Consider the following 22848-nt stretch of genomic DNA (forward strand, 5'->3'; position numbering starts at 1 on the left):
CTGCTTCATGCTGCTGTCGGAAGGACCCCCAACCTAAATGAACAGATTTCTATGCAGGGCTCGTTCCGAAACGAAACGGCTATACGGTCGGTGCATCAAAACATTAATTCTAGATTCAGACCGACGCCGACGCTGCGACGCCTTTATCTCCACCTGGGAGGCGACGGCGGCTTTGTTTAAGAAATAGGTTCCTTTGTGCGGAAGAGATTTAGAGAAATTGGGAAAAAGTAGTTTGGCCGGACGATTTCCTATCTTGTGGTATTAACGTAGAAATGTCTTCGATATTCTCTATCATTTTATTTGAAAGATATTTAAAAGAAGTGAAATCTAAAAAATTAACAGATTTAATTAAATTAAGCCCAATTTTTTAATGCTATTTATATAGATTACACAGATCGTGGTATAACTTCATTAAAACCGAGCCGTTATGAAAATTAAAGAAACAAGTATCAAAGTATGCATGCTTAATTAACATATGATCCACGTCATTCAATCAACCTGTTGCACCACGGTCTCATTAAAATATCGCCGTGACAAATACACAGATGTAGAGATATCTTCCCGTCCTCTGAACGTTTCTTTTAAGTTGGAGAAAAAAAACTTCTTCATCGAGAAATCTGAGTAGGTGACGGATGGACGTCTCTCGTCCAGGTAGGTATTTTCTAATCGACCGTCATCAACGATAAATCAAACATAATTAATACAGCGACTTAATGCTGGGAATGCGAAATAGAGCTGAACGCGCCAGTACGTAATTGCGTATTTATTTTAATGGAAAAGGATGTATTAGATCAACCGTAATGAGGCAAGTTACGATTAAAAAATCGAAAGCGCTATGACACGGCGAGAGACTTCGCCTTAACTTCCGGTTCCACTGCATTGTATCCAACAGGTGTAACCGTGCATTCAATCTGGTCAGAGACGCGATTATAGGGTCTAATTACTACTAATGACGTTTCAATGCGGCGTTTCTGAAGTGGAACACTGTTGTGGTATCTCTTGTTTTGCTCCATGAATGGCGGTTATCGCATCTTAATTGGTGATGATCTCTGTTTAGTGCTTTGTAGACCAGAACTAAAACGGAATCTTGACGGTGACGAAAAGAAAGCTGCATTTATTAATCTATTAAGTACAAAAGTTGTTAATGTGATTTAGATTGGATTTTTGCGATGTTATCAGGTTAATATAATACAATGCAATAGAAAGTTATTGTTAAAGATCATACAAAGATAGATTGGCTAAAAAGATTACTATTCTTGTGATTATTGTTGCGTAATAAATCTAAAACATAGATAATAGGTAAATCATCAATAAGTTGGCTTGTAAAACGCTTCTCCGCAATTGCTAATTCCCATACCTCGAACGCTGAGCTTGCTAATTGACGGTAAGCTGTTACGTAATCGGCTACGACCAACCGGCGTTAGCGGTTTCGCATTAAAATCCTTTGTAATCGGCGATAATTCACTCGATTAGCGGCGATAAATATTTAATATGACAAATGTCCGAGACGGGTTTTGTATTCGCGATGTGCGCGCCCGGTTATTTCGCCCGTTTATTTTTACCGTCTGGTGCGTTTCGTCGTTTAATGGCCGTGGAGTTGCGGTTTCATTAAAAGGGAGTCGATTAGGCGGATAGGTTCCTATGACGCCGAATAATGAGCCTTTGATCCGTTGACCGACGAAAGCCCATTCTGTGCAGTAATTGATCGCGACGTCCGCAAATGGATTTTCCCAGAATAGCTGTTTGTCACACAATTAATGCTATGATTTGTTTTTTCCTTAAAAATTCATCCCACGTTTATGATGTCCATTACGAGACGTCGATGTCGAGTAGAGTTTCCGTGTTTCTATTGCTTTCCAATCATAAATTGCCTCGGTACTCTCATTAATTAGCATAGAGTTTCGCGTTCACTCGTGATAAACCTTCGGAACGCGCATGTTTCTCCGTTTTGTCGTATTTCTCGGTTTTCCAAACGAGAGTGTGAAATTATGCCCGCCCTCTCGCCTATAAACCCTCGCAATGACAAGCTCGTAAAATGTCCGGGCCGTCTCGTAAATCCACAATCGAACCGATTTAAATATGGACGGCGATCGACCGGTATACAATTTACCTCGCTTTTCGAATTTTCCGCTAATAAACCGTCGTTCTTTACTGGCGTGCGTTGTAAAGTAAGCCGTCGCGCCGATGGATAAGCGGAAAATGAGTCGGATTGATTATTTTCATGTTGAAACTCTCTTTAACCTATTTCGTTCATACAAACAAATGAACCACTAAACAATTCGTTTTAGTAATATGTACAATATTTTAATTTCAGTTCATATTTTTTAACTTAAATTATGTTACTTATTTGTCTTGACAAAGGCTTCAAAGTTTATCTGTTACGAACCCGACTAAACAATTTTCCATTTTCCAGATATTAAGGTTCAGTAAAACCTGGATATATAACTGATTAATACATTGAATAATAACTAAAACTAGAACTAACACTAGACCTAGAACTAGAAACATTCGGGTTTAGCCATGCGTCTCTTAAGAGGGAAGATGGTGCTGGTGTGTGTCGCGCCTTTATTTTTTTATTTAGGTAAAATAAAGGCGCGACGTCCTGTCTGGAACACACACCAGCCGGATTGGACAGAATCCTCCTCTTCCCGCATGACTTATTTCTGATTCTTTATAATTTATCATTCGCTTAAATCGCTCTAAAAAAATTAGAAAGGCATAACTTTGAAAAATTGATAACAGAATCCGACAAATACAATTATTTGACATATTTCCGCCATTTACCACAAACTTTTACTTCAATAAAAATATACAACAATCTAGCGCTGAATAACAACTAAAACTAGAAAGTTTCGGGTTTAGCCGTCCATCTGAAAAACGCTCTAGACGGCTAAACTCAAAACTTTCTAGATTTAGGTCTAATGTTAGTTCTACTTTTAGTTCAATAAAAATATGCAACATAGTGATACTAATGCTAACTAGCGCTACCTATTACTGTCACTAGAACTAACACTAGACCTAGAACTAGAAACATTCTGGTTTAGCCGTAATAACATAATTGACACTCCAATAGTCGCATGTCATCTAAGAGATGACGTCGACAGTCTGTCTGGACTATCCAGTTAATACTTTTACATGCATTGAATAGTCATCTTAGAGATGACATGCGCCACTCTTGTAATAACCGGAGGCGCGACTACTGCAATGTTAAGTAGATATCGTTTCAGATATCAAAAATTAATCATTGTCTTAATAAAATATCTAAAACAACAAAATTTAAAATCTATACCAAAAAATTGCCAAAAAATTAAATTCTTCTCATCTCAGCGATTTTTCTATAAACCATTTTTAATTGTTTTAACGAATAACCCGTTACTTTTGGGAAGCACTGTATATTTTAAAAATTCCCAATTTATATCTGTATGTGGTACAGATTTCTTTTTAGAAAGTTTTTAGTACTAAATATAAATGGAGTTACCATTAAGATTAAACACGTAATTTATTATTAACAGTAAAAAACACTTAGTTAATTTGTTGTTGACAAATTCATTTCTTTTTTCCTTTATATATATAATATTTATGTAAATTACTATAATAGCATAATAATTATAAATTATGATAATAAAGTATCATTAAAACATTTTCTTTAAATAATTACCAACAAATCAAAGTTATCGTGTAATATAAACAAGAAAAATTTCAATTATTATCTAGGTATTAGTTATTAATGATTTAACGATGGGTTTTTTGTTGAGATAATAGTTTTATATTTAAGAAGTTGTTGGTTGATTTTTATCAAGTTTTTCGTAGAGCGTGAAACGATGAAGTCGTTGGAGGCTTATATTGTAGCATTAGCCATTATGTTCTTGTTAGCACAAGTAGGTGGCTTAAGTAACCATGACTCAAACAAAGAAATAGTACAACTAGAATCAGATTGCATTTGCGTACCAAAATCTGAACGTGATCATATCAATATGTCAGAATTCGCGTAAGTAACCATTCTGAGAATATACAGGGTGCAGCAAAACTCCCTCCCTAATTTGAAGGTTGAATAAAAAACATATGGTACAAATTAACGAAACAATATTAACATAAATGGAATCTACACAATGGGAAGTGATACGTTATTCTTTTTTTGACCAGTACATCGCTCAAGTGTTTTCCTTCGTTATCAATGCATTGCCGAATGCGAGTTCGGAAGTTACTGTTATTAGAGTGCACAAAACCCTCGAGAACTCCATGAAAATGGAGCATAGTGAACGTGTTACCGTGTGGTGAGTAATTAGCAGTATCGGGATCATCGGTCCGTACTTTTATGGCACAACGACTCAATGCTCTACACATTTAACAGGATGTGTGGCTTCAGCAGGACCAGGTCATTGCTCACATAAGCAGGAGATCTTTTCAAGAACTGAGGCAGCTGTTCCCAGAACGCTTGATGTCTTTACGCGGATCCACTGGCCAGCACAATCTCCAGACCTTACTTCCTGTGATTTTTTTCTATGCGGGTTTCTTCAGGCTGAAGTTTATAAACATCGTCCGAGGACTCTGCCAGCCCTACGAGAAACGATTCATGAAGAGATTGCTCGTATTCCTAAATGTTGATTAAAGTTATGGCGAACTTCCAAACTTGCGTTCGGCAATGCATTGATAACGAAGGAGGAAAACACTTGAGCGATATACTGTTCAAAAAGAGATACTTGTAAAACATAATAACGTAACTTCCCGTTCTGCAGGTTCCATTCATGTTAATACAGTTTCGTTAATTTGTACCATCTGTTTTTTATTCAACCTTCAAATTAGGGAGGGAGTTTTGCCGGACTCTGTACATTAAACCTTATCTAAACTATTTGATTTTGAATTTTAGTGGAAGAACTTGTAGTGATACTTCATATATTTGTTGCCATACAGATAATAGTATCATAATTCAGCTAAATATAGTTATATATTACTGTTCAATAAGAAATAAAATGTTAATCTTGAAATCTATACAAGCTGTCACTGACACTTCCTTCTTTTTTATCCCTGACCTAGGCCTAGAGTCGGTCCTGTTCGAAACGCGGGCACGAAAAAGCAAGTAATTGCATGTGAAATCGAATCTGATTAAAACGAGAACCTGTTAGCCACCGACATCGACGACTTGGCATCCACTCGAGTTCTCGTCGTCTTCGTTACACCGCTACGATGCAGGTTTAGCTATCGCGTGGCCATTGTCGCGACCGGATAATATTTTCGCGTGCCTTCTTGTCTTATGGAATGTGTAGCGCACGGACGCCACTGGACACACACGGTCGCTTCGCCTTGCTGGTATTTTTTTCTTTGTTTTGTACGGGCGCGGATTCCCGCCAGGACACATCCACTCCATTGGTGGATTTACATTGACGGGTTCAGGTGATTGGGCCCGTACATGGTCTTGGTAACGACCTGGGAGGAGTCGCAAGAGTTGCAGAAACGTGTCACGTGATTATCGTATTTGCGGCGCGTTTTGTCGCGACCGATGATGCCGACCGCCGTCTGTTGCGACAGGAAATCGACACCAATTACCGAACACAATCATAATAAGTTAACGGCGTCTCGGATTATACTCGAGATATGCGAGAAAAGACTTTTATATTGGTACCGGACGGTGCGGAATTTGTATAAAAGAAGTCCGCTCCAATTGGGGACACCACTTAGTCGAAAGTCCGATAAATGAGGAATAAAATTATCGACTTGTTAATGTAGTTTCATGATTCGGTGGTAATTTAGATCTGGTAATATTTGTTCTGAACATAATTCGCGTTAATTGTTCACTAAAATGTTTGTTTATCAACCAGCTTATCAAGTATAGTAAAACCTCGTTATAATGGACTAGTTATAGTCTAGTGTTAGTTCTAGTGCTATTGTTTGCTTTAATTGTAGTTGTATTCAGCGCTGGGTTGTTAAATATTTTTCATTGTACTAAAACTAGCACTAACACTAGCCTTAGAATCATTCTCTTAAGACGGCTAAATCCGAATGTTTCTAGTTCCAGGTCTAGTGTAAGTTCTAATGCTAGTGTTAGCTTTAATTTTAGTTGTTATTCAGCGGTAGGTCGTTGTATATTCTTATTGAACTAAAACTAGAACTAACAATAGACCTAAACCAGAAAGTTTCGGGCTTAACAGTGCGTCTTCAGATGCACGGCGGAACTAACTAATACAGAACGCAACAGTGTGGATAGCTGTTTGGTTTAAAACTATTCATTCAAACAGTTTAAAGTGCAAATTAAAAATTTTTCATATAACGGACTTTTGGCTATAACAGACACATCCTTCCCCGTATTAATCCGTTGTATCGTGATTTTACTGTACTTTCAATAAATCTAACATACATAAAGAAAATATTCTATTACCCAATAGAAGCCATAAAAACCGCATACCCTGTTCAGCATCAGCAGAAAAAACTGTTTTGGATTGGGAGAAAGGTTTGTGAGTCTACCACGAAGACGAGAAGAAAAACTCAAGAAAATCGGATGTTTTATGTGAAACGGTGGCAGCGTCGGGCCGCTGACAGTGTACAAATCCGGAATATCGACGCGGGTTTAAGTTTACGAGTAGAGAGATATCGTTCGGAGCCGGTGCTAGGCGGGTTGCAGAATCAGAACTGACTGAAGCCGCGCGCGCGAAGTTTCGGGGCTTTTCCGATAGGTGGCGCACACCGCCGATCGTAACCCGGACTTACGACCTGGTAACGGCCAAGTTATTGCCACCTACGACTTGCCTTATTGCGTGCCCCGAAGCAGGATTAATATTTGATGAACTTTCTCTGTTCCTTAAAACTAAAAAAGAAACCACCAATAAAGTTAATTCAAATTGCTTATTGTATAGTAGTATATTATTTGCAACAAGCTTTACTAGATTAAAAAATATCTTTGTGTTTCATATAGGTGTATTAAATAAAAACATTAATTCTATCCTATTTCGAAATCGCAAGGAAGGATTATAGATTAAAAGTAATAATACACGGTAGCTGCACTCAGGTTATTCCCTTTAGACCTTCGTAATATCTCTAGGAGACTCTCCCTTAGGACCGTTATTTAAAAGGACTTGCCTCCTCGACCGCGTCGTATACCCGGGGTCGTCGAAGTCTGCCATCTCGTAATTAATTCTTAATCCGGACCGGTCGCTCCGCTCGAAGCATATAATTACCGTCCGTTGAAGATTTAATCCATCAAACAAATGCGGTTGCGTAATTATATGGTCGTAAACATTGATGGATTTAATAGAATATACTTCGAAAATTAGCAGTGGTTTATCTGCAAAGAAGAACACCGAGCCGGACGCACTTCCTCCGGGTAATTGATTATCTGATTGTCTGAAGACTTATCGAAGGAATTCACGTTGTTACTCTTAGTGTAAAGTAAAACGAAATTTTAAAATAAATTATTTATAAGTAGCTTTCATTTAAAACATTTGACATCTTATCGCTTATATAGGAAATGATTCTTATTCTCTACCAGTTTCAGTATCTTCGCACCATCATCAGAGGACATGTCTAATTATTTACTTAGAAATAATTTGTCGTGTATTTGTCTACTAAGTTAGTTACTCTGACCTAACTTACAAGTACATAGTTTATAGATCCCCATCAGCTGTCATATCAATAAGTTGTTTAATTTGTTTGTATATAGACAGGATTTAATGTAAATTTTCGATTGTGATTGAAATTGGATTGCACGCCAACTTAAATCCTCTTTGCGTGTTAAAAAATATTCTTTGAATGAATCTTTGAAGTCTTTGATTCGTATACAAAATCATGTAATATCGAAATGCACTCATTAATTCTTCTGTTCATGACAGATTACCAAAACTGTAATTCTTTTAACTTGGTTTCAACTTTGTCATAAAGTGAAAGTACTGTCACAAATATTCTCTGAAGTGAAATCTTTAATTAATTACTGCTCGAAAAGATTTGGGCAAGATAAGATAAACGTGGTAATCGATTGACATCAATCAGTTTTTTTGATAATTTAACTGAGTCACTAAGAAACACCAAGACCTCATTTCATAGACTAAAAATGAGTACCAAAACTTTTTCGTGAATTAACCAAGTTTTAAGTTTGGGTGTTATATTCTTACTGCTAATGTTTTTCTAGTGTTACACAGAAAACAGTGGTTTTTTCAAATTCCTGGAACGATCATTATCGTATAAATCCACAACATTTATTAGGCATTGTTTTTGCGCCATTGTTACAGATATTAATGCATTCGATGGATCATTTTGAAGTTTTCATCTCTGGTTGTATAAGATTTCAAAGGTTTGCAAAAAAACTTCCCACTCTCACAAGTACCATTCCTTTGCAAGCCCTGACACGTGTGATTCATCAAGTTGTTACACGTACAATGAAATGAATACAGATTTAAAGCAAATTCAGCAGACAATGTCGAGCAAGATCAACAACAATACTGAAGATATCAGATACGATGTTAAAAAATGTCAAGAATAATGAGGAAGATGATGAGTAAAGGATAAAGGATGAGATTCAAGGACGATATTGTAGGATATCACGGAATAGATACCTTCCGTGATAAATTAAATAATGTTGATAATATGAAAAATGTTGAGAGAGGTCTGTAGATGACATTGCGGTTCACCAGGTATTAGTAGACGATGAAGATGTTGAAGGATGCCACGACAGTGTTGAGAAATATCATGGATTATTCTTGTTGAGGGATGTTGAGGTATTAGTTTATAGATATTTTAGCAAACACAATTGGTAAAGTTGTCTTGATATCATGTACTCATAAATATTTCAACATGCACCCTTTTGCGATAACGTCATTATCATGAATACTTCGATATTATGGAAATATCTCGACTTGCTTTGATGCATTAATACCAGTGCATTATGTATTTATGATAACAAATATCAATTAATATTTGCTTTTTGTTATTGTCAAGTATTTTCAAGTTTTCAAAATATTTTTTCATAAGTTGTTAACGATTCGTATTATTAATAAATTTTTGTTTATGTTTACATGAGAGTTGATCATTCCAGAATGACAAATGATAATTTAGACTTTAATGCGATGATGTTATTATAATATCAATTCAAAACAATATCCCAATTTAAAATGACATCCAAGAAATGTAAAGCAATTGGCACAGAAATGACGATAATATTCAAAAAGAAGAACGAGGACAGAAGCAAGGAGAACACAAAACCTGATAACGATGACTAGAATTGGAGATGGGATGATACTGCTTAGGAAATTGAAATGAGGGAGATGAAAATTTTGAAACACGACATGGAAACCACTTGAAAGATATTATGTTTGAATGCTTAAAAAATCAGAAAATGGTTTAAATTGTTTGGAAAAAAAAATCCGAGGGTTTGTGGACGTACAACATTCATAAACATCGAAAGTTCTATGTAATCCATTTACATACGTACCTACCGTATCTATGGTATATATGTTATCATTTTTACAATTTTATAAACTTTCTCCACTCCTATCTATTTTGAGTCAGCGTTCGTGCTTCATTCCATGTTCTTCCCCTGTCCACTAGCAATCCGCTATTATATCATCCCACGTTTGTTTAGGAACCTCTTTTTATTCTTTCTACCTCTTGCCACCCATATTTATCTAGTTCTTGTGTTTACCATCTCTGTAAATGTACCATCTGAGTTACCTCTCTTCTAAAAATTGTAATATATTTAAAAAATGTCAAGAATAATGAGGAAGATGATGAGTAAAGGATAAAGGATGAGATTCAAGGACGATATTGTAGGATATCACGGAATAGATACCTTCCGTGATAAATTAAATAATGTTGATAATATGAAAAATGTTGAGAGAGGTCTGTAGATGACATTGCGGTTCACCAGGTATTAGTAGACGATGAAGATGTTGAAGGATGCCACGACAGTGTTGAGAAATATCATGGATTATTCTTGTTGAGGGATGTTGTTAGGGACTATGTAGAAAGATGTCGTAAACGGTGTTCTGAAGTGTGCACAAGGAAGTTGAAAGATATCAGAAATGATGATGAGCAATACACGATAAACACGATATTGATGGATGATACGAAGGTTGCTGAGGGAGGTGAGATCAGTGTTGAGAGGTGTTACGAACATTGTAAATGATGTTGAAGATAGCCGACAATGATGCTGATGAATATCAAGAATGATTTCCAAGAAACTTCTATGTCTTCATCGGGATTACCGGTGAGCAAAAGGCCAAATTTTTAGATCAGTAGAATTTTCTGGACGGCGTTCAACAAATAATAATACAGCTCTAATAATGTTGATAAAATATCTTTGCTTTTTTATAAACAGTTGGAGAAAGTACTTGATTCAGCAGTTTTTAAAGAACAGATTATTTTTCGTTGGGATTCTATACCAGCAAAAACCTATATAAAGCCCTTTAATACGATTTGCAGACGATTTCCTAATTCATCTTATTTTACACAAAACGTTACAAGTATCATTGTTGCTTGTAGCTTATAGTTTGTAATTGCTTGTAGTGTACAATTTTTATTATTCTTTCTCTATACCATTTGCTTATAAAACGTCTGACAAACCAGATTTTTAGGAGCTGCAAAAAGTAAAATATATTATGTAATGCGATATAGATATATTCCTGCGAATTTAGTTTATACATATTTTAGCAGAACACATTCGGTAAGGTGGTCTTAATATTATAATTTATTTTTCATCTGAGTGAGAGATTAAGCCCTCTTTTAGATACGATGTAAATATGGATTTGTAGTTTTTAATAGACAATGTTTTCAGCGATTGAAGGATCCCTATTTTTTGTGCCATAATGATAAATAACGTTGTGTAACATTTACTGTGTAAACGTTAATATGCTTTTTAAGAGGCAGCAGTTAAAGTGCTGATATCTCCCATGCACACCAAAAACGTAGTCCTCATGGACGGAGTGTTCTCAACTTAGCATTCTATAATCTAGCTGAGAACCAATACTTGTATGAAAAGTATAGTATAGCGTGGGGCACACAATTTCATTCGTACTACAGAAGTCTTCTACTAAAACAGAACTGAATTCCTGACATTTTCTCAAGAAGAATGCGGACATGAGATGTCCAAGTAAAACAAGAATTACAAAACATACTTCGCTGAACTTTTATGAACATTCAAAACAAGTTGCCTAAATAAGCAAACAATACTAGATGTTTTCCGTATTGAGTTTCAATTTATTGATATTAACCCAGATCATTATTTGTGATTCAGCTAATCTATGAATTCTGTGTAAGGTTATTCAAAGTTTTCACCACACATTGTGCACGTTTCACCATCAAATTAGAATACAGCAATTTTATGCTATTAACTGTTAAATTAAAGCCCCGAAGCTGTACTTGGTGCAACACACCTAAGAACGTGTCAGTAAGGTTATAAAATGGTTGTGCAATCGTTTTGTTTATTTGCAACCACATCCTCTAAGTGGTCAACCTACTAATAGCGGAAGGCGTAAACTTATCGCCTCTCAAACTGAATTAAAATCGATCTCAAAAATTTTATCCATTTTTGGAATAATAGTAATCAGTCTGTTAGGTTGTGTTGGGTCAGAAACAAAAAACTGATTAAAATATTATTTTAACTTACCTTATAAGTATCATTCTGCTGCCTACCATTTTCTGAATTTGGAAATTTTCTGGTCACTACTAAGTATTAACTATCTGCTTTTGCATTTACATCTAAGCAGTATTTTTTAATTGTCTTTTTGCAATTGCTTCCCTTATTTTGCATCCTCCTTGATTCACTAATTGAGTTTCTGTTTTTCTACCTAGCCTTAAAATTTTTGACACTATAAGGATCAGTGTCACTATTTAACTTTTTCTTTATACTACACTATTTAAAACCACAATTTCACTTATTGAACCTATTACAAATAATCAGCTACAGTACTTCATCAAAAAATATCTGACAAATGTCAAAACAAAATTGCGCGTTTTAGTATATCCATGTATATCTTACAATTAGTTGTATCGTCACGATGTATACATGGTTACCGCTCAACCCCTATAATTCCAGCTTTTTTTGAGCATTTGAGTATACGACCTTCAGTGACCCTATGGATTAAGCACGAACCGTTTGTAACTATTTTTTATTATAAAACAATTTAACAATTACATTTAAAAATAGATTCCAATCAGAATAATGAAAAAAAATCAAAATTGTGAAACTGTAAGAAGAAAGTTTAATTTAATTTTTATTTAATTTTAAATAATGGTTTATGATAAAGGGTAGCAATTGAAGTGCCAAAGACAGTAAAAATACCTAATGGTGACGAACGATAGACATAATAAGAAATTTATCGTGTATAAATCGTTCGGGGAGGGCGTTAGGGCAGTGAAAAGCTTTATAGCCATAAAAGCGCCGTCGTCGTCGGTAGGTTTCGGGAGCGAAAACGCACTAAAAAGACAAAGTAAATAAAACGGCGTTCCTGAGAAGGTCGTAAAATATTTTATTACCACAGGGATGGTCATGATTCACGCCTCGAAATTTTTTTGCCCGCCCGTGTCCATCACGCCGCATACAAAATACACTTTTTATATGGCGTTAGGTAAGCGATAGTGGTACGTTAGGTGGACATAAAATTGTTTTGTAACACGTCCGACAGTAAATGTCATATGCGGAGGATCGAATCGACGTGTAATGTGCATCTCGACGTATGTCAGTCGAATTAATGTGTCCCACATCGCCTTTTTTAGGAATCACCGATATACGCCACGCAGTTGATTCCGAGTCACACGCTAAAATCGCGTGGGAAATGCTCCCATAATAAAATTAATTAGCGAAAGTCGCTCGTAAACATATTCCAACTCTTATAGTGAGGTATCGCTATAATTTATTGATGATTATTATATGAACGGCGGTGATTGCCGTTGAATTCCCACAGCGAAAGAAATCACGTCACGGTGATTGAAGATAACTTTTGCATTATCACGAAAAAATTTTAACGATTTGCTGGAAGCAATATGTCAGGAGAAAGTAAATACCAAATGTCAGGTAAAATATTTATTTACTTCGATAATTTATTAAAGATAAATAGTTTTATTAATTTAGAGCGTAAAAATTATTTATTGTAAAAATGAAGGTTACAAGGAAAGCATTAATGTAAATATATGCAATTAATGAGCATGTCAAACTGTGTACATAACTGCCCATTTCTTAATTAAAAAAAGCGGTTGTTTGTAGCACTATCGTGTAATAAAATCATTGTACCGTGATCCTTCGTCTTATGCAGATGAATTGCTTTGCGTGTATTGTAGTTTATCTTAACTTAAATAACACCCTTTAATTATACCAATTATATTAACGTAACCACTTTGTAACAAATTTTAATTAATACTATCAAAACTTATTCATATCTACGATAATTTATTTCAACCGCGACTGAATATTGAATACTATTAGACACATTCGGATAACTGTAGAAGCTAAATCGTGCTAATTTATTCCAACGTAACTAGTAAACCCGTAAAGCTTTGCACAAACGACTTTTTCCGATAATGACGTCAATTAAGTACACACACATACGATACAACTGTCGTCGATAAGTTGGAAGTGCTAATAGTCGAGCACATAATAAATTTCAATCGGGAAAATCAACTGTGACAGTAAATACGGTTTAAAAAAACAGCTTATGCACTACTCAACTATATCCCATTCGGATGAAGATTTAGAAAGGACCCGATTTCAATTTTGACAACTGATAACTCTATTTACGGTACACTTGTACTCATAAATATTTCAACATGCACCCTTTTGCGATAACGACATTATCATGAATACTTCGATATTATGGAAATATCTCGACTTGCTTTGATGCATTAATACCAGTGCATTATGTATTTATGATAACAAATATCAATTAATATTTGCTTCTTGTTATTGTCAAGTATTTTCAAGTTTTCAAAATATTTTTTCATAAATTGTTAACGATTCGTATTAATAATACATTTTTGTTTATGTTTACATGAGAGTTGATCATTCCAGAATGACAAATGATAATTTAGACTTTAATGCGATGATGTTATTATAATATCAATTCAAAACAATATCCCAATTTAAAAAGAAGAACGAGGACAGAAGCAAGGAGAACACAATACCTGATAACGATGACTAGAATTGGAGATGGGATGATACTGCTTAGGAAATTGAAATGAGGGAGATGAAAATTTTGAAACACGACATGGAAACCACTTGAAAGATATTATATTTGAATGCTTAAAAAATCAGAAAATGGGTTAAATTGTTTGGAAAAAAAAAATCCGAGGGTTTGTGGACGTACAACATCCATAAATATCGAAAGTTCTATGTAATCCATTTACATGCGTACCTACCGTATCTATGCTATATACTGTGTGTCCCCGGATTGTGTCCCCGTAAGGTATAATTGACGCTAAATTTTTGAATTCAAATTCCATCTTTTGCAATTAAAGTCTGGATGATATAAAACGAAATATAACCAAGTTTTACGTCAAATGTCCTCAAAGTACCAAAGTTAACGCAAGAAGTTTGTTAACTGTTGCAGGTAAAGTGGTCTTTCTGAGCAATGTACAACAAAAGTTGATTAAGATAAAATGTTTGTTATGTTAAATTATAACGATATGCCGAATTTTATTAATGTAGGATATAAAAGCAAAATGCAGATTTTTAAATCATAAGATTATCAAAACATTTTCGATCTAAACTAAATTAACATAAAACTTATTCAATGATACCACCACCAACACTAACACATAATTCAGCCCTTTTCCGACATTGTTTACAACTTTTTCTAATATGGTCCAACGGAATTTCTCTAATAACAGTTTCAATTTTTTTGTTTTAAACAGTCTAAATTGTTATAAAAATTTTCAGTGTACACTTTTTGTTTTACATAACCTTAAAAATAAAAATCCATAATAAATAAATCCGGACTTCTTGGCGACTATGGTTGCGGATCATATCTACCAATCCATTTTTTTCGAAATAACGTATTTAAATAATTTCTATTTAAAATGGTCAAATGTGGGCCGCAATGTTTTTATGTTTTTTAAAAAAGTTCTATCTTTTAAAATTTTGTACCCAAGCCACAAACAATAATCTAAACGTTGTGCTTCATCACCTAATTCGATAGTGTGGTTAAATTTTAAATTTTAATTTTAATTTTTTTATAACACGACACCTTACCATAATCTATTGCGTTTGTTACTGCAACAATCGACCCCGCATCATGTTCATCTAAAAGCTTTTTTTCCTTCGTTTTATTTTCCACTTTGCCCGTTTCCGAAATTTTTTTAACAACTCTCTTAATTGTTCTTTTATCTACTAAAAATCCAAATTTTTCCTCAAGTTGCCTTAAAACTGCATTGTAACTAATGTTCCCCATCCATAGCACTGCACTATAAATATTTTATATTATAAAAAACTCATTTTTTCTTTTATAAGCTAAATTAATAAAATTCGGCATATCGCTATAATTTAACATAACAAACTTTTTATTTTAATCAACTTTTGTTGTACATTGCTCAGAAAGACCACTTTACCTGCAACGATTAACAAACTTCTTGCGTTAACTTTGGTACTTTGAGGATATTCGACGTAAAACTTGGTTATATTTCATTTTATGACATCCAGACTTTAATTGCAAAAGATGGAATTAAAATTCAAAAATTTATCGTCAATTATACCTTACGGGGACACAATCCGGGGACACACTGTATGTTATCATTTTTACAATTTTATAAACTTTCTCCACTCCTATCTATTTTGAGTCAGCGTTCGTGCTTCATTCCATATTCTTCCCCTGTCCACTAGCAATCCGCTATTATATCATCCCACGTTTGTTTAGGAACCTCTTTTTATTCTTTCTACCTCTTGCCACCCATATTTATCTAGTTCTTGTGTTTACCATCTCTGTAGATGTACCATCTGACTTACCTCTCTTCTAAAAATTGTAATATTGATGTGACTTAAAGGATCCTCCTTATTTCTGTGTTCTTCATTCTGTCTCTTCTCGTTACTCCTCTGACACGTCTCAGATATTTCATTTCTACAGCGTGTATCTTAGTCTTTGCATTTTACTCAATACCCACGTTTTACAGCCTTATGTTGTTACTGGTCGATGTATTACTTTGTACACCTTAAGTTTTGTCTTCCGCGACATTTCTCTTTATTGATAAACTTGTTTATAGCATAATATAACCTCACCGACTTATCTATTCTTTTATTTATTTCCGCTTCCTGTACATTCTCCTACATTGTAACTCCCATATATTGAAATGTTTTCACTTGCTCTATCTGTGATCCCTATATATTAATTTTCATCTTTATATATTCTTTGCCTATTACCATTACTTTTGTCTCATTGTCTTATTCTTTTGTCTCTGTTCATTGTCATTCCATATTCCTAAGTTTCTTGTAAGGTTTTCTTCGATTTGCGCAATTAAAATTACGTCGCCAGTGGCTTCTTCAGATACCTCTACTTTTCTTAAATTTATGTCAGCTACACCATGTCCATAAATGTAATTAAAAGTGTCCCGCTAAGGTGGTGCAAAGGGTTCTAATTCTATGTTATAAAGCTCCTTTTAAATAAGAAGAAAATTCTGCTTACGAGTATTTATCTAACTATTCCAGTTTGGAAACTGTCTTGCCGTTCATATAGAAATGACCATTTTTGCATGGTATGGACTTCACCCAATTGCAATGTCAGGTCTGGAAACGTAAATACTGTAAATGAATTCAAGACTTCTTAACGATTTCCCGCCATTCCATAATAGTCTAGCACCATCATGTATTTAAAATCAACAGTTTTAAAATGCTTAATTATTGTAAAATATCTTTTATAACTCAGGTTTATTTTTTGTTACTGTTACATACAATATTGATTTTTTTTTAGAATCATTAAATATTGTGTTTGACCGCTTTGTATTTCCATTTTCGTTTTTTTTAAGTCGGGATACCCATTACCTCCGTAGTTAAAAACCATTAATTAAAACAAGTCCAATAATTTACCTAAAAAATTGTATTTCCTTCCATTTCAATCAATATTTGTAAAAATACAATGACATTATTTCTCAACAGAATCTAACACCATTGAAAATAAATAGTATTTTGTTCTTTTACATTATTTGTGATTTGGGACTTATGTGATTTACTAATTAAGCCAACGATATGTAAATGGGGAATTAAGCAACATTATAGTTATTATTAATTTTTAAAAGATCATATTAGTAAGGTTAATTTAATATGCAAAGTTGATTGCGTAATAACAGGAGCGGATGCTGTTGGGTTATCAAACTGGCCAATCTATCGTATTTTAAACATATGCTAAGCTTTTTAATCTTTAGTCCTAAAATAAAATAGTTTTTAGGATGATCGATTCACAATTTAATTACAAAACTGTAGCAAATTATTCAAATTCAAAAGTGTTAACTGCGTGGTTTTTCGATTTTACGACCCGTAAACGGGCAATAAAATTTTAAGGCTCTCTGGCAGTCGATTCTGACGACGACCTTCATCAAAGGTGAATAATTACATAAAACGATATCTACCTACTTATAAATCGTTGCTAACGCAAAAAAAAGAATCGACAAAAAACCGACGGATAGTTGAGGTAGGTTAAATAGGCCCTCTGCACACAAATCCCGTAAACACGAGCACCGCAAATGAACACTAGCTTCGGCCAATTAATATTCATTTGACCGGCAGCAGAGTAAACCGGTCGTTTGGACAGTTACGAAAGCACTTTCGTTTTGTTTTTTTTGCCTTCGTCTTGTTTTCTTTTATGGGTTAGAACTTCCAACCGGTATCAATGCGGTATGTTGTGCGTCTCTTTTTTCGGCATGTTGTTGGCGTAAAGACGCCCTCGACTAGCCAGTTTAAGAAACCGACGTCAACGTAACTTACCACGGTTAACTTCGTTTAAATAAGACGTCTGACGTAAGACTTGAACTGTTAATGGAAGGTTACCAGGTATTTGTATAAATAAATTGTTTATAACAACCTACAGTTTTATACTTTTGTTGATATCTGTTACTCCTATATCTTATAGATTTTGCAAAAAAATAATGTTTTAATTTAATTATATTTTTGGTTTTATAAGAAGATTAAATGAAAATCGTTTTGTCGAAAACAGAGTTCCAAGATTTATCTTTTATGGTGATGAAGCACGTAGCTCGGTAATATCTAATGGAGTTGACACCACTTTCCACTACCGCTCTTGGACGTTTCGTGTTCCACCCGCGCTCTGCAAAACAAATAAATCCCGTAAATATCTGGAGAGGACCCGTTCCCTCGTTCCCGCTTCGCATTCCTCAGCGAAACTACGGAGTTCCTTTTTTCGCCAACTCGTGACATTTGCCTAGTCGCAAATCTTCAGCAGTCAGCGCTGCGGACAGCGGGGTGAGTGATTTATGTCCGGCCGGGACGAAGTGCATCCCTCTTGGACCCGGCAGAGACCAGAAACGAAGACACCATCATTTGTTTGCCCCCCATTTCGTCGGAGTTTGCCACACCACGGGCATAATTTAGCATTAGCTGAGAGTGTTACGTATATTTTTTCTACGAGGGCCACTTTGGCGCTTTCTGGGAATTCTACCTAGATTTTTGAGTGATTTTCTGGTTGAAACAACATCATAAATCTAATCTCCATTGTATAATTGACATTTCTCTTTTTCTTTTCCTTTATGAATCTCTTAGCTTTATCTTTTATAACATAACACATAGAAAAGATAATAGGCAGCGCTGGTATTTGTTAAATGGTTTTATGTAAACTATGGTACATTGTAGAGAAATATGTGAGTGCCAACTCTTTCCCAGCAAGATTAGCGAAATCGTGGAGCGCATCCTCCGCATAATGTTTCCGCTCATTTATTTCGAAATCAAGAATACCGAGAGAACGTCGTGGTTTGCACCGTAGCGACGCAGCTCTTTTGATTGATTCTCTCTTATGGAGTTATTCGTCTGCAATTTGCATCGGAACCGGCGCGTGGAAAAATCGCGAGGACGTGAATTATTGCAACCATACGTGTCTCGCTCCGGTATCGTCTCATTAATTCGTCTTTCATTTGCGGGACGTTTAGAAAACTAAACGAATGACCCTACAGTCCAACATTCTCGTTTTAACTGACACTTATTTATTGGCCAGAACGCAGGTGCTCCGCGAAAATGACACGATTATAAGTGTAAAGAATGTTTACTACTATGTTAAATCGCGATATCGCGAAATGAGGTGTAATTAGAGGTGCCACTGTATTATGAAGTTTCGGTACATTGTAATGTAAATTATTATTTTGTAATAAATGTATAAATAAATTAAGAGTAAACATCCGTTGAACGAAAAATATAAGAAAACATGAGTGTCCGTTATATGAAAAATTTTTAATTTACACTTTAAACAGTTTGAATAAATAATTTTAATGCACGCAAATTCGGACAGCTATCTACACGGTTGCGTTCAGTTTACTTGGTTATATATTTATGTAACGCTGAATAATAACCAAAACTAGAACTATCAGAACTAACGCTAGACCTAGAACTAGAAACATTCGGGGTTAGCTGTACGTCTTTTAAGACAACTAATCCTGAACGTTTCTAGGTCTAGTGTTAGTTCGACTTTTAGTTCAATACAAATATACAACAATCTAACGCTGAATAACAGTAGCCATACGGGGAGAGGAGGATTCTGTCCAATCCGGCTGGAGTGTGTTCCAGACAGGACGTCGCGCCTTTATTTTACCTAAACAAAGAAATAAAGGCGCGACGTACAGTCTAGAAGACACATTTGTACCGTCTATTCCGATTGGAAATATTCGGGTTTTGCAGTCTTAAGAATCGCACGGTTCCCCTAGGTTTAGTGTTACCCGAGTTTATCTATGAACATCGAATCGAACAACTTGTGGAATGACCCGAGATAGAATTCAATTATCTATGAGTGCTTACATTTATATTTAAATACACTGATGTATTAAAAAGAAGAAGAAAAAGAGGTATTTACCAGACGCCCCTAATTGCTTAAGCGTAGTAGTAAGCACACCATATGCTTTAAACGCTTTGTTTCACGCGGGTTGTAAAAGAGATTTATTTTTCCGCGCTTGATTTACGTAAGTGCGCGATTATTTTCGTTTAAGATCGTTGTGACGGATCGCTGTCAATAAACGGAGTTGGGCGCGCGTCGTAAATTCCGAAAAACGCACTACCGGGCCACGATTTCTCATCCATTTATTTACGTGACCCGATTTTATTTATATCGGTGCTCGTTAACCGGGCAGCTTTTGACGGATTTATACGTTAACTGACCTTTTGGAAGAAGACGGACGCCGAGCATCCTCTTTCGTATAGTCGGTAACATCGCATTAGGATTGTAGACTTTCTAATTAATGATGAATGTGAAAATTGTGCGTACAAAATCAGTCTGCGTTAAAATATTACGTAAGCGAGGTTGTTTCTCATAAATTATTGATTAAAATATTAAACTTTGGAAACTAATTTCCTACCGTTATAAAGCTAACTAGAAATGTCAATTTTAAATATCAGCAAATCGATCGGGCCGAACGGAACTGTATAATTAAATTGTATGTATTCTTTCGCGTTTTTCGCTTGTGATTCGGCCCAACCGCCGGATATCGTAAAATTCGCATTAAACAACGGATGATTTAGTGTAATTCGTTAGTCGCGCATTAATAGACGATCGAATATATTAAATAGAATATGTATCGCGAATTAATTTCACAAATAGATTTCGCTATCAATATGTAAAATTTATTAACAATTCCGATTGACAATATCGCGTGCCAGTGTGCGGTGCGCATTAAATTTTAATTGCCTGTTTTCGATTCCGGGAATCGAATATTCTCAATGCCGCAATTAGGAATGGCCGGGTCATATGAATGTTTTTGATAAATTGCTAATCACCTAACAGTAATTAATCCATTAATTATTTCTATATCTTTACAACAACAAATACTTATTTTCGAAAATTAAAAAAAAAAAAATTATACCTAGATTTTTTTTGTTTTAGGTAAGTCCGATGGCCTTTTCAGTTAGTAACCAGCATACTAATTTTGTAAGTGAGTATTAGACATCTGCCAGTGACAAACGTAGAGATTTATTACCCGTATACTTTGTTAACAGCACATGTTCAACGAGGACGTCACGTCTTAAATGGTAAAATAATGAAGTTTTATAGCACCGTCGATTAAGTAAATGATACTAAAACTTTATAAAACTATATCGATGGGGTAAAATGATTAAATTTTCACCTGGAAACAACCATAACTTTTATCGTTCACTTTATTTAAAGTGTATCGAAGAAGCTTGTAATTATCCAAAGAGGGGTTCAAGTACGTAACATTATTCGCATACACTCTTGTATGCCGTGTGTTAAACGTATCGCAACGATATATTTACGACGTATGGTAGACAGTGCGAGGCTATTGTAAAAAACCGGAGCGTTAATTTCCGCGACACGAGGAAGCAGATGCGGGCGCTTATTGAATTCCTTCCGCGTAATTTATCGGCCATTGTTTACGAACGAAGATTTCATACCAGGACCACGCCTGCTAATTAACTCCGTTTGAAATTAATCCGGTCTCCCGATCGCGTGTATGTCAGATACGTCCAACTCTTCATGTTTACGACAAAGTCGAACTACGTCCGTTTTGATTAATTTTACCAACAAACTACATTAACGTATCCGCTAATTTACATGCCGTGTTGGGATATTTACATATTTCGTAGTTTAGATAACCAATGTTAATGAATTCATTACGAAAGATTTAAAAAATTTGAATTCCCATAAGTTTCTTAATACATGACATTAATGCGCGGTCACCTTCTGTCTTTTTGGTAGTTTGTGTTCTTTTGCTGTCCGGCGTGGACACGTGATCGCTTGGCATATTTATGCCCGACAACTGGCACCGATATAAAGTGCAGACTACACGGTCGTAGTGATGAATGTTTAGCCATTGTAGCCCAACTACCCTTTCTGCAAAGAGACGGGCACAATATCAATCCATAAATCAAAAGGCGATAGATAAATCTAGCGCGGGGACCATTTGTGAAACTTTTGGCATGTGTGTCCCTTGCCAAAATGCAGCCGCCACGACTTTCGGGACCAATCTGCCCTCTCTGTCTCTCTTTCGCACCGAGGACGAGTGATTGACGGCACCGCATTATTGACGGGTCGCTTTTCGTCTCTCTCCGACCCATGCCCAGCTTGCCGCTGTCACCCGCCGATGCAATTGCGCATTATTCTAGTTGATAACCAATAAATTATCGGATCAGGGACAAACGACAATATTTTCCCTTAATTTCACCATTCACCGAAGCGACAACGCTCGCTGCTGCTACACCGTTATTTATTCACCCGCTTGCGAATAGATTTGAAAAATGCCTTTCGCCTGCTGCATTCACTCCACTTTTATTATTTCATTTCTTTTTTCTTTCGGCATAACGAACTTTTAGCTTAGCTTTCTTTGTACAATTTATTGCTTCATATATCAATATACTAATGATATTTTAATATTAAATATACTTAATGTTCTTTTCAAGGTCATATGAAGGTAACAACCAATTTATTTAATTAGAAAAGTAAAGTCTTTGCTTTTAAGAAACACAATGAATGTTTCTCTTAATTAAAAACGATTTTGTATTATGTAAAAAAATTCACAGCAAAAGTTCTTGTTCCATACAATCTATAAACAATCTTCGATTTTTAGTTTTTGTTAACCACTTCTTGATATTTTCGTTTTAATATTTTCTCCATAATCTAAGGACATATTCACTTCTTAAATCACAATCGAAGTGTAAACATCTGAGAGGGGGACTAAACGGTTTTAAGACGACATCTACTGAAGGAGCGCCCACTTTATTTC

At 35.3% G+C, this 22848-nt stretch overlaps 1 protein-coding gene and 1 long non-coding RNA gene across 3 annotated transcripts in view; both read left to right on the forward strand.

Moving 5' to 3' along the window:
- The window catches only part of LOC111427029 (zinc finger domain-containing protein tiptop), a 138697-nt gene that overhangs the window by 40658 nt on the left and 75191 nt on the right, over positions 1-22848 (forward strand). The gene's annotated exons all lie outside the window — the stretch shown is intronic.
- Positions 12474-22421, forward strand: LOC139429023 (uncharacterized). The gene is made up of 3 exons (XR_011639735.1): positions 12474-12994; positions 20994-21042; positions 21107-22421. It is a non-coding gene; the product is annotated as an uncharacterized lncRNA (long non-coding RNA).

The sequence above is a fragment of the Onthophagus taurus genome, chromosome 2, assembly GCF_036711975.1.
Source record: "Onthophagus taurus isolate NC chromosome 2, IU_Otau_3.0, whole genome shotgun sequence".
NCBI lineage: Eukaryota > Metazoa > Arthropoda > Insecta > Coleoptera > Scarabaeidae > Onthophagus > Onthophagus taurus.